Raw genomic sequence first — 16,312 nt, 5'->3', positions numbered from 1 at the left:
ACGTGGAAGGAGTCTCATCTTATGAGAAGTTTGGAGTCCTTGACTGCCTATCATCCTACAACGCCATCCTGGGCAGACCTTGGATTCACAATGTCAAGGCGGTACCGTCAACCTATCACCAGTGCATCAAGATACCAACAGACTAGGGCATAGCCATAATCAAAGGGGATCAGAAGATAGCCCAGGAATGCTACACAGCAGCCTTGAAGCCCTCCAAGGCAGGTAAGTCCCTGGCATAGCAATTACAGTACCCTGTCAGGAGCACTTATGTAGCACCTCCCAGAATGGAAACAGATCAGGTAATTCTAGACCCCGAGTACCCGACATGTATGTTCTAATAGGATCCGACGCACCGGATAGTGTCGCCCGAATCGTAAAATTCCTTAAAAATAAATCATCTTGGTTTGCTTGGTCACATTTTGATATGACTGGAATTAGCGCTTATATTATTACTCATAAGCTCAATGTTGACCCATCTTTTAAGCCTGTGCAGCAGAAAAGGCGCAAATTTGCAGCTGAAAGAAACACCATAATAAATGAGGAAGTAGAAAAACTCTTGGATATGGGGATGATCAGGGAGGTAATGTACCCTGAGTGGCTGGCTAACGTAGTTGTTGTGCAAAAAAAGAATGGGAAGTGGAGAGTTTGTGTAGACTACACTGACCTGAATAAAGCTTGCCCTAAAGATCCATTCCCCCTGCCTCATATTGATGCCATGGTAGACGCCCCAGCAGGCCACGAGATGCTAACATTCATGGATGCTTCCAGCGGATTCAATCAGATAAAAATGCACCCTGCCGACCAGGAGAGTATCTGCATTCATTACAGACATCGAGGCATATCTTTGTTACACTTTGCCATGCCTTTCGCCCGAAGAATGCGGGGGCAACGTACCAGCGCCTGGTCAACATGATGTTTAAAGACCAGATAGGTGACATCATGGAAGTATATATAGATGACATGGTGGTCAAATCCAAGAATGCAGAAGATCATGTGAAGCATCTAGAAATAGCATTCGAGATATTAGAAAAATATAACATGAAGCTGAACCCTGCAAAGTGCCATTTTGGAGTCTTTGCAGGCAAATTTCTTGGATATATGGTCACAAAGAGAGGCATAGAAGCCAGCCCTGAACAGATAAAGGCTATCCTGGAACTACAGTCACGCAAGTCTGTCAAAGATATCCAAAAATTGACAGGCCAGGTAGCTGCCCTGAACCGCTTTATATCAAGATCCTCTGAAAGATACAAAACATTCTATAACCTCCTCAGGAAAAATAAACAATTCCAGTGGACGGATGAGCATGAGGCAGCTTTTCAGGATTTAAAATCCTATTTATCATCTCCACTCTTACTGGCTAAACCAGAAAAGGGAGAACCTTTGTCAGTATACCAATTATAGTCAGGACCAACTTACCCATAAAATCTGTCCTGCGTAAGCCTGGACTTTCGGGCAGGATGGCCAAATGGTCAGTACAGATTAGCACATACGACATCTCTTTTGAACCCAGGGCAGCAATCAAATCGCAGATCCTAGTAGACTTTGTGGGTGATTTTAGCCCTAACTGGGAACCGGACCTAATAAAAGAGGTCAATCAACTAGAAAATAAAACGCCGGACCAGAATGGACCCTATTCATAGATGGGGCATCCAACGCCGGGGGACAGGGGTTAGGATTAGTACTTAAATCACCACGAGAGAGATGTGATAGCTCAGCCGTAAGTCGTGAGTTCAAAGCTACCAACAATGAAGCGAAATATGAAGCCCTGATAGCAGGCTTAAAGGTATGTCTAGACCTCGGTGTTCAAAACCTAAAGGTAAAAACTATTTACTTTTAATTGCCAATCAAACAAAGGGAATTTATACGGCTAAGGATGCAAAAATGATTTCGTATTTAGAATATGCAAAAAACCTTACCGCTAAATTTGCTTTATTTGATATAGATCAAATATCAAGAGACCGAATACCCAGTGATGCTCGCGATCTAGGTTCAAATTTTACCCCTACTGTTTTCGATAAAATACCAATTGTGCACTTATTAGAGCCAACCATCAGCAAACCTGAACAGGTCAATCCTGTTAATCAGGACAATAACTCTTGGATTAAACCCTATTACGACTGGTTTCTCCAAGGAATACTGCCTCAGGGTAGGCATGAGGCAAGGGCTTTTAAAATTAGAGCTTCAACTTATGCTATCATCAATAACACCCCGTTCAAGAGATCGCAGGTTGGACCCTACCTGAGATGCTTGGAGCCTGACGAAGCCAAACTAGTACTTCAAGAAATATATGATGGACATTGTGGCAACCACAAAGGAGGAAAGAGCCTTGCAAGCAAAGTTCTCAGGACAGGTTACTACTGGCCTACACTGAGGGCTGACTGCCTGGAATACTCTTCAAAATGTGAAGCCTGCCAAATTCATGAACCAATCATACATCAGCCATCTGAACTCCTTCATTCAATTTCCGCACCCTGGCCATTCATAAAGTGGGGCATGGACATTATGGGAAAACTGCCTGTAGCTCCAGGACAAAACGTCTTCATGTTAGCTATGACTGATTACTTCTCCAAATGGATTGAGGCTGACTCTTTCAGGCAAGTAACCGAAAAAGAGTAATATCCTTTATCAGGACAAACATTATTTGCAGATATGGAGTCCCATTAAAAATAGTGTGTGACAACGGAACTCAGTTCGTGGGGAAAAGGACCCAAGCATTTTGCCAAGAATGGAATATCAACCTGATAACATCAACCCCTGGATATCCAAAAGCTAATGGCCAAGCGGAGTCAAGCAACAAGGTAGTCATAAGCCGCCTAAAAAAGAAGCTGAAAAGAAGACGAGGCAGATGGGCTGAAGAACTTTCATTAGTACTATGGGCAAACAGGACAACTCCAAAAACTGCAACAGGCCAAACACCTTACTCCCTGGTGTATGGGCCGTGAAGTCATTCCATTCTGCGGAAGTACGGGTACCAACATCCAGATGCAGCCTGAACAACGTTGAAGCAAACAAAGACCTGATGCAAGACAACTTGGTAAAATTCCTTAAAAATAAATCATCTTGGTTTGCTTGGTCACATTTTGATATAACTGGAATTAGCGCTGATATAATTACTCATAAGCTCAATGTTGACCCATCTTTTAAGCCTGTACAGCAGAAAAGGCGCAAATTTGCAGCTGAAAGAAACACCATAATAAATGAGGAAGTAGAAAAACTCTTGTATATGGGGATGATCATGGAAGTAATGTACCCTGAATGGTGGCTAACGTAGTTGTTGTGCGAAAAGAATGGAAAGTGGAGAGTCCGTGAGACTACACCGACCTAAACAAAGCCTGTTTTAAAGATCTATTCCCCTTCCTCATATTGATGCCATGGTAGACGCCACAGCAGGCCACGAAATGCTAACATTCATGGATGCTTCCAGTGGATTCAATCGGATAAAGATGCACCTGGCCGACCAGAGAGTATCTTGCATTCATTACGCATCGAGACATATCTTGTTACACTCGCCATACCTTTCGGCCGAAGAATGCAGGGCAACGTACCAATACCGGTCAACATGATGTTTAAAGACCAGATAGGTGACATCATGGAAGTATACATAGACGACATGGTGGTGAAACCCAAGAATGCAGAAGATCATGTAAAGCATTTAGAAATAGCATTTGAGATATTAAAAAAATATAACATGAAGCTAAACCCTGCAAAGTGCCACTTTGGAGTCTCTGCAGGCAAATTTCTAGAAGCTAGCCCTGAACAGATAAAGGCTATCCTGGAACTACAGTCACCCACGTCTATCAAGGATATCCAAAAATTGACAGGCCGGGTAGCTGCTGTGAACCGCTTTATATCAAGATCCTCTGAGAGATGCAAAACATTCTATAACCTCCTCAGAAAAAATAAACAATTCCAAAGTGGACGGATGAGCATGAGGCGGCTTTTCAGATCTAAAATCCTATTTGTCATCTCCACCCTTACGGCTAAGCCGAAAAAGGGAGAACCTCTGTCAAGATATACCTATCTCACATCGACACAAAGAGCTAGCTTAGCGCATCTGGTGAAAGAACAGACGGGCGAAACATCCATCTATTATGTAAGTAAAAGCCTGCTAGATCTTTGAGTTGAGGTATGGACTACTTGAAAAATACGTTCTAGCTTTAATTATGTCATGTACTAAGTTGAGACCCTATTTTGAAAGTCACTCCATTATAGTCAGGACCAACCTGCCCATAAAATCATCTGCGTAAGCTGAACTTTAAGGCGGGATGGCCAAATGGTCGATCTTGATTAGCACATATGACATCTCTTTTGAACCCGGGCGCGATCAAATCGCAGCCCTAGTAGACTTTGTGGCGATTTTAGCCCTAACCTGGAACCAGACCTAATAAAAGAGGTCAACCAACTAGAAAATAAAACCCTAGACCAAGAATGGACCCTATTCATAGATGGGGCATCCAACGCCAGGGGAACACGGTTAGGACTAGTACTTAAATCACCACAGGGAGACGTGATAGCTCAGGCTGTAAGCTGTGAGTTCAAAGCTACCAATAATGAATAAGAATATGAAGCCCTGATAGCACGCTTAAAGGTATGTCTAGACCTCAGTGTTCAAAACCTAAAGGTAAAAACTGATTCACTCTTAATTGCCAATCAAATAAAGGGAATTTATACGGCTAAGGATGCAAAAATGATTTCGTACTTAGAATATGCAAAAAACCTTACCGCTAAATTTGCTTTATTTGACATAGATCAAATATCAAGAGACCTGAATACCCATGCTGATGCTCTGGCCAGCCTAGGTTCAAATTTCACCCCCACTGTTTTCGACAAAATACCAATTGTGCACTTATTAGAGCCAACTATCAGCAAACCTGAATAGGTCAATCCTGTCAATCAGGACAGTAACTCATGGACTAAACCCTATTATGATTGGTTTCTCTGAGGAATACTGCCTCAGGGAAGACATGAGGCAAGGGCTTTTAAAATTAGAGCTTCAACTTATGCTATCATCAATAACACCCCGTTCAAGAGATCGCAGGCTGGACCCTACCTGAGATGCTTGGAGCCTGACGAAGCCAAACTAGTACTTCAAGAGATACATGATGGACACTGTGGCAACCATAAAGGAGGAAAGAGCCTGGCAAGCAAAGTTCTCGGACACAGCTACATCGGCCTACACCGAGGGTCCGATCGCTGGAATATTCTTCAAAATGCGAAGCCTGCCAAATTCATGCACCAATCATACATCAGCCATCTGAACTCCTTCATTCAATTTCCGCACCCTGGTCATTTATAAAATGGGGCATGGATATTGTGGGAAAACTGCCTGTAGCTCCAGGACAAAAAGTATTCATGCCATGACTGATTACTTCTCCAAATGGATTGAGGCTGACTCTTACAAGCAAGTAACCGAAAAAGAAGTAATATCCTTCATCAGGACAAACATTATTTGCAGATATGGAGTCCCATCATAAATAGTATGTGACAACGGAACTCAGTTCGTGAGGAAAAGGACCCAAGCATTTTGCCAAGAATGGAATATCAACCTGGTAATATTGACCCCTGGATATCCAAAAGCTAATGGCCAGGCAGAGTCAAGCAACAAGGTAGTCATAAGCTGCCTGAAAAAGAAACTGAAAAGAAGACGAGGCAGATGGGCTGAAGAACTTCCACTAGTACTATGGGCAGACAGGACAACTCTAAAAACTGCAACATGCCAAACACCTTACTCCCTGGTGTATGGCTGTGAAGCTGTCATTCCTGCGGAAGTACGGGTACCAACATCCAGATGCAGCCTGAACAATGTTGAAACAAACAAAGACCTGATGCAAGACAACTTAGTCCTGACAGAAGAACTAAGAGACACTGCCAAAATCAGGATGGCGTCATACCAACAAGCAGTTGCCAGGACTTACAATAAAAACGTCAGGGTCAGGGTCTTTAAAGAAGGAGATCTTGTCCTACGCAAAGTATTTCCAAATAAAAAAGAAAAATCAGCAGGCAAACTGGCTCCCACATGGGAAGGCCCTTACTTAATTGATTCAATTGTTGGACAAGGAGCATACAGGCTCCAAACACTAGAAGGGGAAATGATCCCAAGATCCTGGAATGTAACTCATTTAAAACTATTCCATATGTAAAGATCAGGCTACAATCAGGTATAAATTCAATCACTACTCAACCCAACATGCTATGTGATGAACTACATGTTTTACACGTCTTGTCTGTATTTTATACTTGTTCAACTAACCCAACTATTTACTTTTTGAATCCTGAACAATTATACATAATAAAAGATTATATGCATAAATATTCAGGATTGAGGGCTACTCTACTGTACATTCCTGAAACAAAAATTATGCACTTAACTGTGCCTAACGAGTTGGTAACCACCACCAGATACAGTAAAGAGTCAGGACCAATCAGGCATGAAATAATTGCCTGACCTGGCTAGGTTTACTGCCACTTATTACAACCGGCTGGACGTAGCAAGACAGGTGCAAGGGTGTTTTATCCCGACCATCCGTCTAAATGCCCTCTTCACAGGCCGAATACCAAGCCCTCCAGCTAGGCAGGGGACATAAGGCCTCCTGACAGGCCGGATTTCCCACCCCTTCAACCATTATAGCAAAAAACTATACTTGGTTGAAATACTCATGACAAATTAAAACAAAAATAATGTGCAGGTCATTCAAGCAGAATAATGTGCAGATCATGCAAACGAAATAGTTGACATGCCCAAACAAGATGAAAATCACAAAACAAGCAAAGACAAAAGCGAAATCAGCCACAAGAAGGCCATCATGCCTATATTAATAAAAACCTTTACCCCCTGGGGCAAAGGTGCCAAAATATTCATAAAGGCCAGGGAGAGTCCCCCTGACCCAAAACAGGGAAATATAAATAATGTTTGTCCAGGGACATCCCCCCTGGATGGGCCAAAATACCAATTAAGAATTACAATATATTACTGCTTCTCCTTTGAAGCAGCTGTGGGGTAATATCCGTATAATACCCTTAAATTATAGGACTATAACGTAAATTTAATATGCAATTTATTGTCATAAACGAAAAACAACAATGAAACGATAAAGATTAAGAATCAACCTCGGGTCCTTTGTAGTGCGGCGTAAAGAACAGAAATCAACAGAGATTTCCTCCTAATCGTTGCACCCAAGACCGTCTGAGACTATGCCCTCGTGCTAGAAATGTATTCTCTAATTGCCTTGCAATATTGAGAGAATAGTTGTGTGAGTTTTTCTTAGATGTGAGATCTAGGTTTTAAGAGAGAAAAATGCCCTTCCAAAACCCTAATTATTTTTCACTAATGAATCATTAGGTCACAAAAGAGAGAGAGCTCTCTTTTGTTCATTTGGTTCGGCCAAAACCGAGTGAGAGGGGGAGCCATGGGCTTTTTCATTTCCTCTTCATTTAAACTCGTGATCCGACTCCAAATTACTAAATGTATATGATGCGGTCTTATTATAAATTGTCATCGGTATTTAAAAATATCGCCTAGTAACAAGGATTAGCCGATATATTAATACATGTCCGACAAAGACAATATTGTATAATTAATTCAATATACATTAATTAAATATAATCGTTTATATTTAATTTACGAATTAACTGTTTAATTCGCCTTAGCCCATTTTATTTAATCCGTATTAAATAAAATATCTCAACATCGCATTTTGACTAATTACTAGTCAAATAACTCGGACTAATCGCTTAGTCAATTTTCTCGCATCAATATGATCGTATTTTCATACCGTCACATCTCTCAAACGTATCCTATAGGTGTGACTTTTAGGGACCAGTTGATCACCGCCATCTGTATGACAATAACGTCAAACTTATCTAGCAAGCCAACCGTTATTGATAAACGTGGACCAATTGATTATAATACGAAAGTATACCCTTTGATCCTTTTAGAGATTTATAAGTCCTTGCACTAACTGTAAAGGACACCAGCCCCAACAAGCTCCCACTTGTCCGTACAAGTGTACGTGCATGACGTTATCCGCACTAACTGGAGGACACCACCTCCAACAAACTCCCACTTGTCCGTACAAGTGTATGTGCGATAACCGATTCTCATATTCATTTAAAATTTCTCCCACTCAATGTAAAACAATTTGCAGATCCGGATCCGCAAAGGTCGTATTCTACAATCGATCTGTATCAAGAGTGGTTTCCCCGACTAGAGAGTAACTTAACTGATAAAATGAATTCGTATTCGAGCATGGCCATGCATTTCGATTCTGACTCCTCGAGTGGCCCTGAGAAATATCGAGTACCCGATAAAGGCTGAATATTTCCTTCAACTCGACTCCTTCCGATCTAAGCACGAAAGATGAAATGACCCGAAAAAAACCTACTTGGCCCCCTGTTACGGATGACCGTGAGAAAGAAACCAAAGTCACCCAAAATCTGCCTTAGTCTCAAGAGACAGTCGATAGTCAAAAGAATCGACTCTTAGGATCACCATGGAGGTCCTATCCACGACCTGGCACCGAATGTTATAAAACATTTAGGACTCCATGTCGATGTCACAATTGTGTCCTACGAGATATCCGTATAACTCGCCTCTCGTGATTGGTCACCAACCTTTTGACTTATGGCTCGTTGAACCCACCATTAACCAACGTCACAAAATAATTGCCGAGTTATCACTCACGTGGGCAATTAAGGACCAAAAATATAATGTTTGTTCAATTCACTTTGTGGTGTTCAAAATTGTCGTACAAATCCACATGAAAAACAAAATATATAAATATCAAAACGATGATGTCGTATAGAGTACATAAGGGAATGAATCTAATCCATAAAAGAGTACTACAACTTAGGAACACGTTTAATTCCCATGGAATTAACGTGCCCTTCATGCTTATCTTGTCGTAATGGTTTAGTGAGAGGATCTGCTATGTTATCATCTGTAGCAATCTTTTCTATCACTACTTCCTTTTGTTCCACGTAATCTCGGATTAGATGAGCTTTCCGTTGTACATGTCTAGACTTGTTGCTAGACTTTGGCTCCTTAGCTTGGAAGATGGCACCACTATTGTCGCAATAGATGGTGATCGGGTCATTCGAACTAGGCACTACAGATAGTCCATGTAAGAATTGACGCATCCATATCGTTTCCTTTGTAGCTTCAGACGCGGCATAGTACTCGGACTCAGTCGTAGAATCTGCTTTGTAACAGTTTGTTTGGAACTCTTCCACCGACTGCAGCGCCATTAAGAGTAAAAACGAATCCAGGAGCGAGATTTCGAGTCATCTCGATTCGTTTGGAAGCTAGCATCTGCGTAACCGGTTGCGCATAGCTTTTGAGCGCCTCCATAAGTCAATGCCCAATCTTTAGTCCTCCGTAGGTACTTAAGAATGTTCTTGACAGCCATCGAATGTGATTCACCTGGATGCTGTTGGAATCGACTCGTCATACTCAATGCATATGCCACGTCCGGACGTGTGCATATCATGGCATACATGATTGATCCTATAGCCGAGGCATAAGGAATCCGTGTCATGCGCTCTTTCTCTTCCGGTGTCTCTGGTGCCTGAGACTTGCTCAAATGCACCCCTGGAGCCATAGGAAGAAACCCCTTCTTGGAGTTAGTCATGCTGAATCTCTCTAGGATTTTGTCTATGTAAGACTCCTGACTGAGAGATAACATCCGACGTGATCTATCTCGATAGATACGGATGCCCAGAATTCTTTGTGCCTCACCCAGATCTTTCATCTGGAAATGGTTTTTCAACCATACTTTCACCGAAGTTAAGAGAGTTATGTCATTCCCAATCAGGAGTATGTCGTCAACATACAATATTAGGAAGACAATCTTGCTCTCACTCGACTTGATATATAGACATGGTTCCTCGACCGATCGAGTAAATCCATTGTCTTTTATCACTTGGTCGAAGCGATGATTCCAACTCCGAGATGCTTGCTTAAGTCCATAAATGGAACGCTTAAGCTTGCACACTTTCTTAGGATGTTGTGGATCGATGAAACCTTCGGGTTGTACCATGTACAACTCTTCCTCCAAAAAGCCGTTTAAGAAGGCGGTTTTCACGTCCATTTGCCAAATTTCATAGTCATGAAAAGCGGCAATCGCTAAGATAATCCGAATGGAACGCAAAGATGACTACGGGTGCAAAAATTTCATCGTAGTGCAAACCTGGCACTTGGGTGAAACCTTTAGCAACTAGTCGTGCTTTATAGATATCTTGTTGACCTTCCACAGAATGTTTTATCTTGTAAAGCCATTTGCATTGAAGAGGACGAACCTTAGCAGGTAAGTCAACAAGATCCCATACGTTGTTCTCATACATGGAGTCCATCTCGGATTGCATGGCCTCAAGCCATAGCTTTGAGTCAGAACTGGTTATGGCACCTTTATAGGTTGCGGGTTCACTACTCGTTAAGAGTAGAATGTCATCTATGTCATGTTCCTCGACCATACCTATGTATCTGTCCGGAGGAATAGAGACTCTTCCCGACCTCCTAGGTTCCTCAGGAATATTCACCGCAGCCGGGATTGAAGGAATTGGTTCCTCCAATGGTTACTCGGTATTTGGTTCTGGAATCTCCGACAGGTCGAAGGTTCTATCACTCTTTGCATTCTCGAGAAATTCCTTCTCTAAGAATGTCGCACTAGCCGCAACAAAAACACGTTGTTCGGTTGGCGAATAGAAGTAATGACCAAGTGTTCCTTTAGGATAACCTATAAAGTATGTCTTGACCGATCGCGGGCCGAGCTTATCCTCGTGTCTCCACTTGACATAAGCCTCGCAGCCCCAAACCCGTATAAAGGACAAGTTGGGGACCGTTCCCTTCCATAGTTCGTATGGAGTCTTGTCAACAGCTTTAGACGGACTTCGGTTAAGTATTAGAGCGGCTGACAAAAGAGCATAACCCCACAATGAGTCAGGCAACACGGTGTGACTCATCATGGATCGAACCATATCCAGTAGTGTTCGATTTCTCCGTTCGGACACACCATTCAACTGAGGTGTTCCAGGTGGAGTTAACTGTAAGGCAATCCCACAGTCCTTAAGGTGTTGATCAAACTCGTGAGAAAGATACTCGCCACCACGATCTGAACGTAGTGTTTTAATCTTTCTACCCAGTAGGTTCTGTACCCGATTCTGGTATTCCTTGAATTTCTCAAAGGATTCACTTTTGTGCTTCATTAAGTAGACATAGCCATATCTACTTAAATCGTCCGTGAAAGTGATGAAATACCTATAGCCTTCTCGTGCGGTGATTGACATAGGCCCACACACATCCGTATGTATGAGTCCTAATAGGTCGCCAGCGCGCATTCCAACACCTTTGAAGGAAATACGAGTCATCTTACCGATGAGACATGATTCACACGTGCCAAATGATTGAAAATCAAAGGCCGAGATAGCTCCATTTTTGATGAGCTGTTTTACGCGTTTCTCATTAATGTGTCCCATACGGCAGTGCCATAGATACGTTTGATCTTTGTCACCAACCTTTAACTTTTTATTCATTACGTGTAATATTTCGGTGGTCTGATCTAAAACATAAATTCCGTTCATGGAGACTGCCTTGCCATAAATCATATCGTGTAATGAGAAAATGCAAGAATTATTCTCTATTACAAATGAAAAACCAAGTTTGTCAAGTGCAGAAACTGAAATAATGTTTTTAGAAAGACTGGGTACATAATAGCAGTTATATAAAGATAACTCAAATCCGCTAGGAAGCTGGATCACATATGTTCCCCTCGAGACGGCAGCCACTCGTGCTCCATTCCCGACACGCAGGTCCACCTCACCCTTTACGAGGGGTTCGATGTTTCGGAGCCCCTACACATGATTACACAGATGAGAACCACAACCAGTATCTAGTACCCAAGTTCCGTAACTTGCGTGGTTAATCTCAATCATATGAATAAAAGTAGAAGGAGAAGACATACCAACAGGTTTAACGCGACCTTCTTTTATATCCTCATGATAAACAGGACATGTACGCCTCCAATGCCCAGTCTTGTGGCAATGATGGCATTCCATGTTATCGGTTTTGCTCTTTGTCGCGCCTGATGAGTTACTTGCCTCACCAGGCCCACTCTTACCTGAACCCGACTTCTTAAACTTCGCCTTGCCTACTGCTAGGTCTGCTTTAGCTTTGCCCTTACCCTTGCATTTGTTTGACACAACGAGAACATCCTGTTTCATACTCCCACTGAACTTCATGTCCTTCTCGGTCTGTACGAGAAGGGAGTGCAGTTCATGGGGACTTTTCTTCAAATCATTCATATAGTAATTCGCTCTAAAGAGCGCAAAACCATCGTGGAGTGAATGAAGCATGCGGTCAATCACAATGTTCTCGCTGATTTTACAATCAAGCGTCTCCAGCTTCTCGACATTCTCAATCATGCTGAGAATGTGTGGGCTAACCGGTTGGCCCTTCTGGAGTCTCGCATCAAAGAAGCGAGTGGTATGCTCATAGGTCACGATTCTCGGTGCTTTCGAGAATTCCTTAGTGAGCGTGGTGAAAATCTTGTTTGCACCATGGGCTATGAAGCGTTTCTGCAAATTGGGTTCCATTGCAAAAATGAGTACGTTTTTAATCGCACCCGCTTCCATACAGAAATCGTTAAACTTGGCGATCTCATTAGCTCTAGCCGTGGGACCTGGGTTTGGCGGGATGGGCTCTATTAGATATTTGAGCTTCCCGTCAGCAGCGGCAGCATTCCGTAATGCCGCCTCCCAGTCCGCGAAGTTTGATCCATCATTCTTCAGTCGAGTAGACTGATTCATCTGATTCATGAAGATCCGAAGCCAGGACTCACGGTCCAATGTGGCACTTGGCATTGGGTCGTTAGTAGGACCAGCCATTTCGTTATAGCAGTTTAAAAATTCGTGTTCTACACTGAAAAAGAAAGAAAAACAAAAACGAAATAAGCAACTCATCGAGGTGATTTAAGTCTATTTAAAATTCATTTTAGACTCATTGCACTTGCATAATTGATCTCCCTCAAGAATAATACAAGTGATCCTAAGACTCAATTTCCGTAAATTGATAAGCCAACTGTTTAGCTAATTCTTCCGTAAGAACTCTTGGTCGATAGATTTCCGTAAATCCTATCTATAGTCCACCATAATCACAGGATCGTACAAGTGACCATAGTGTTGAGATAAAATAGGTCAATCGGTTCCAACTTACCCGACGTAGAAGGGGTCATATTATGCCTACCGACGAAGAAGGGATTCATTGGAGTTTGACCTATAAAGACTGTTCTCAATTTTGGTTTATACGAGGAAGATCCCATCAACTTAGTTTAAATTCATTTTAAGTGAACAAATAACTAGCAACTGCGTGAATGAATTAATTTAGATGATGGCTTAAATCGTGTGACATATGAATGTCATAGAAAACTAACGCGTGACCTCTATATGAGTCAGTTTTCATGCAATTATTAGGTGGTTTGGTTTTTAGGAGGAATATGATGCAATCTATCGTTACGATAAAATAAATGAAAGAATGCAAAACGTAAATAAAAATTCCTAGTGTGGCCTATCCTAGTAAAAAGAACAAAATACAACTTTGGAATCCACCGTTGGACCCAAGAAGCTTGTCTTGATGTTCCATCTTTGTCCATGTAGCGGGAGTGAGCATCCGATCTCCATCTTTGGTCTTCTCAAAATTACAATTAAAATTTACAAAATATAAACCTATTTACATTCTAAATAAAAACTGTAATTACAAGGGAAAAAATAAAAATGGAGATACGAGATCTCAAAATACAACCAAGACCGTGTTCCATCATTACGGTAACACGTTCTACTAAGGCCACACTAAGTTACAACCGTTTGTAAAATAAAATAAATACGTAATGTAAGCATTCAAAAACATTCAAAATAACGATAAATAAAATGCATCAACTAAAACAAAATTTATTCGTGACATAATTCCGTAATTATGTTAAATTTATCCAAACCACCTTTAATGATTAAAATTATGTGACAAAACCGCTTTAGTCAAGTTAATTTTAATCCGTGATAATCCGTTACTTTAAATCGTTTTAAAGTAACTAAATTGTACGTGGGTGAACCGTTTCACTATCAAGCGAGTGCACAAAATCCGTATTATGCACATGTTATGGCCAAAAAGGAAAAATTTAGAACAAAAAAAATTCCAGCCGTGGCCAAAAGAAGGAAAAACATGAAAAAAAAATTTTTTTTTTTTTATTTTTTTTTATTTTCCAGCGGGTTTTGCCTAGAGCAAAGAGAGCAAAAACAATTTTCAGCGGCTCAAATTTTTATAGCTCGGCCAAAACCAAACAAAATCGATTTGACAAAAAAAACCCAATTGCAATTTAAACCTAATCCGTATAGAAGTAAATCTACAATTGTCAAAACTTTAACATATTGCAATAATAACCGTTTATAATAACAATATGCAAAATCAAATCGAAAACAAAAACAATCGATCGAGACACTGCAGTCCTCGATCGACTCGAATAGTTCGGCCGATCTGTTTACAACAGAAAACAGAGAAAACACGGAAAAAAAAAGCCGTACAACGAAAGATGTCATGGTTTTCAAGAAAGAAAAAAACAGAAAACAGCCGTGAGCATATCAGTTCGGCCGAACGGTATTCAAGGCAAAAAAAAATTATCCATTCAAATCGTTTTATGAAAATCACATAGAAAAATTTACGTGGCCTCGCTCTGATACCACTTGTGGGGTAATATCCGTATAATACCCTTAAATTATAGGACTATAACGTAAATTTAATATGCAATTTATTGTCATAAACGAAAAACAACAATGAAACGATAAAGATTAAGAATCAACCTCGGGTCCTTTGTAGTGCGGCGTAAAGAACAGAAATCAACAGAGATTTCCTCCTAATCGTTGCACCCAAGACCGTCTGAGACTATGCCCTTGTGCTAGAAATGTATTCTCTAATTGCCTTGCAATATTGAGAGAATAGTTGTGTGAGTTTTTCTTAGATGTGAGATCTAGGTTTTGAGAGAGAAAAATGCCCTTCCAAAACCCTAATTATTTTTCACTAATGAATCATTAGGTCACAAAAGAGAGAGAGCTCTCTTTTGTTCATTTGGTTCGGCCAAAACCGAGTGAGAGGGGGAGCCATGGGCTTTTTCATTTCCTCTTCATTTAAACTCGTGATCCGACTCCAAATTACTAAATGTATATGATGCGGTCTTATTATAAATTGTCATCGGTTATCGGTATTTAAAAATATCGCCTAGTAACAAGGATTAGCCGATATATTAATACATGTCCGACAAAGACAATATTGTATAATTAATTCAATATACATTAATTAAATATAATCGTTTATATTTAATTTACGAATTAACTGTTTAATTCGCCTTAGCCCATTTTATTTAATCCGTACTAAATAAAATATCTCAACATCGCATTTTGACTAATTACTAGTCAAATAACTCGGACTAACTGCTTAGTCAATTTTCTGGCATCAATATGACTGTATTTTCATACCGTCACATCTCTCAAACGTATCCTATAGGTGTGACTTTTAGGGACCAGTTGATCACCGCCATCTGTATGACAATAACGTCAAACTTATCTAGCAAGCCAACCGTTATTGATAAACGTGGACCAACTGATTATAATACGAAAGTATACCCTTTGATCCTTTTAGAGATTTATAAGTCCTAGCACTAACTGTAAAGGACACCAGCCCCAACAGCAGCAACATCAACAACCTGCTCCCCACTCTTAGCCGGCTCAACTTCAACGTCCTGCTCCCGTGGGGAGTCGACCTCCTGTTCATTCTCCAAATTGTGCAGGTCAGGATACTTTGAAGCAACAAAAGCCATCTCAGCTGTAGGGTCCCATTTTGCCCTGGGCTCGACAGGCTCCGACATAGCAGCTGCCCTTCCTCTGATATAGAAATAGAGGGAAGTGTCGTCCAGCTTAAACTCCAAGTCATCCCTCTCTTGGGTGAGCTCCTCATTTTTGTCAAGGGCTTCCTGCAACAGCCGCTTGCTCGAAGCTGCCTCAATCTTAGCAGCATCCCTCTCAGCCTGCACCCTTGTCAAGTCAGCAGCTCTAGCGGCCAGGTCAGCTCGCGCAAAATCCAGCTCAGACTTTAGCCTATCATAATCTGATCTCATCAGATCAATTCTGGCTATCAATAAAGTAGCCTGATAGGCATTATGGAGACAGGTCGCAGCACCCTGATCAAAAACAAGAAAAGTATGAGTAATTTATACCAACAATAGAAAACTACCAAAACAAAACACGCGTAGAAATTATTCCAGCTTACCTCCCTCACAGC

Source organism: Silene latifolia, chromosome 9 (assembly GCF_048544455.1).
Source record: "Silene latifolia isolate original U9 population chromosome 9, ASM4854445v1, whole genome shotgun sequence".
NCBI lineage: Eukaryota > Viridiplantae > Streptophyta > Magnoliopsida > Caryophyllales > Caryophyllaceae > Silene > Silene latifolia.
Note: the sequence above shows the minus strand (reverse complement) of the source record.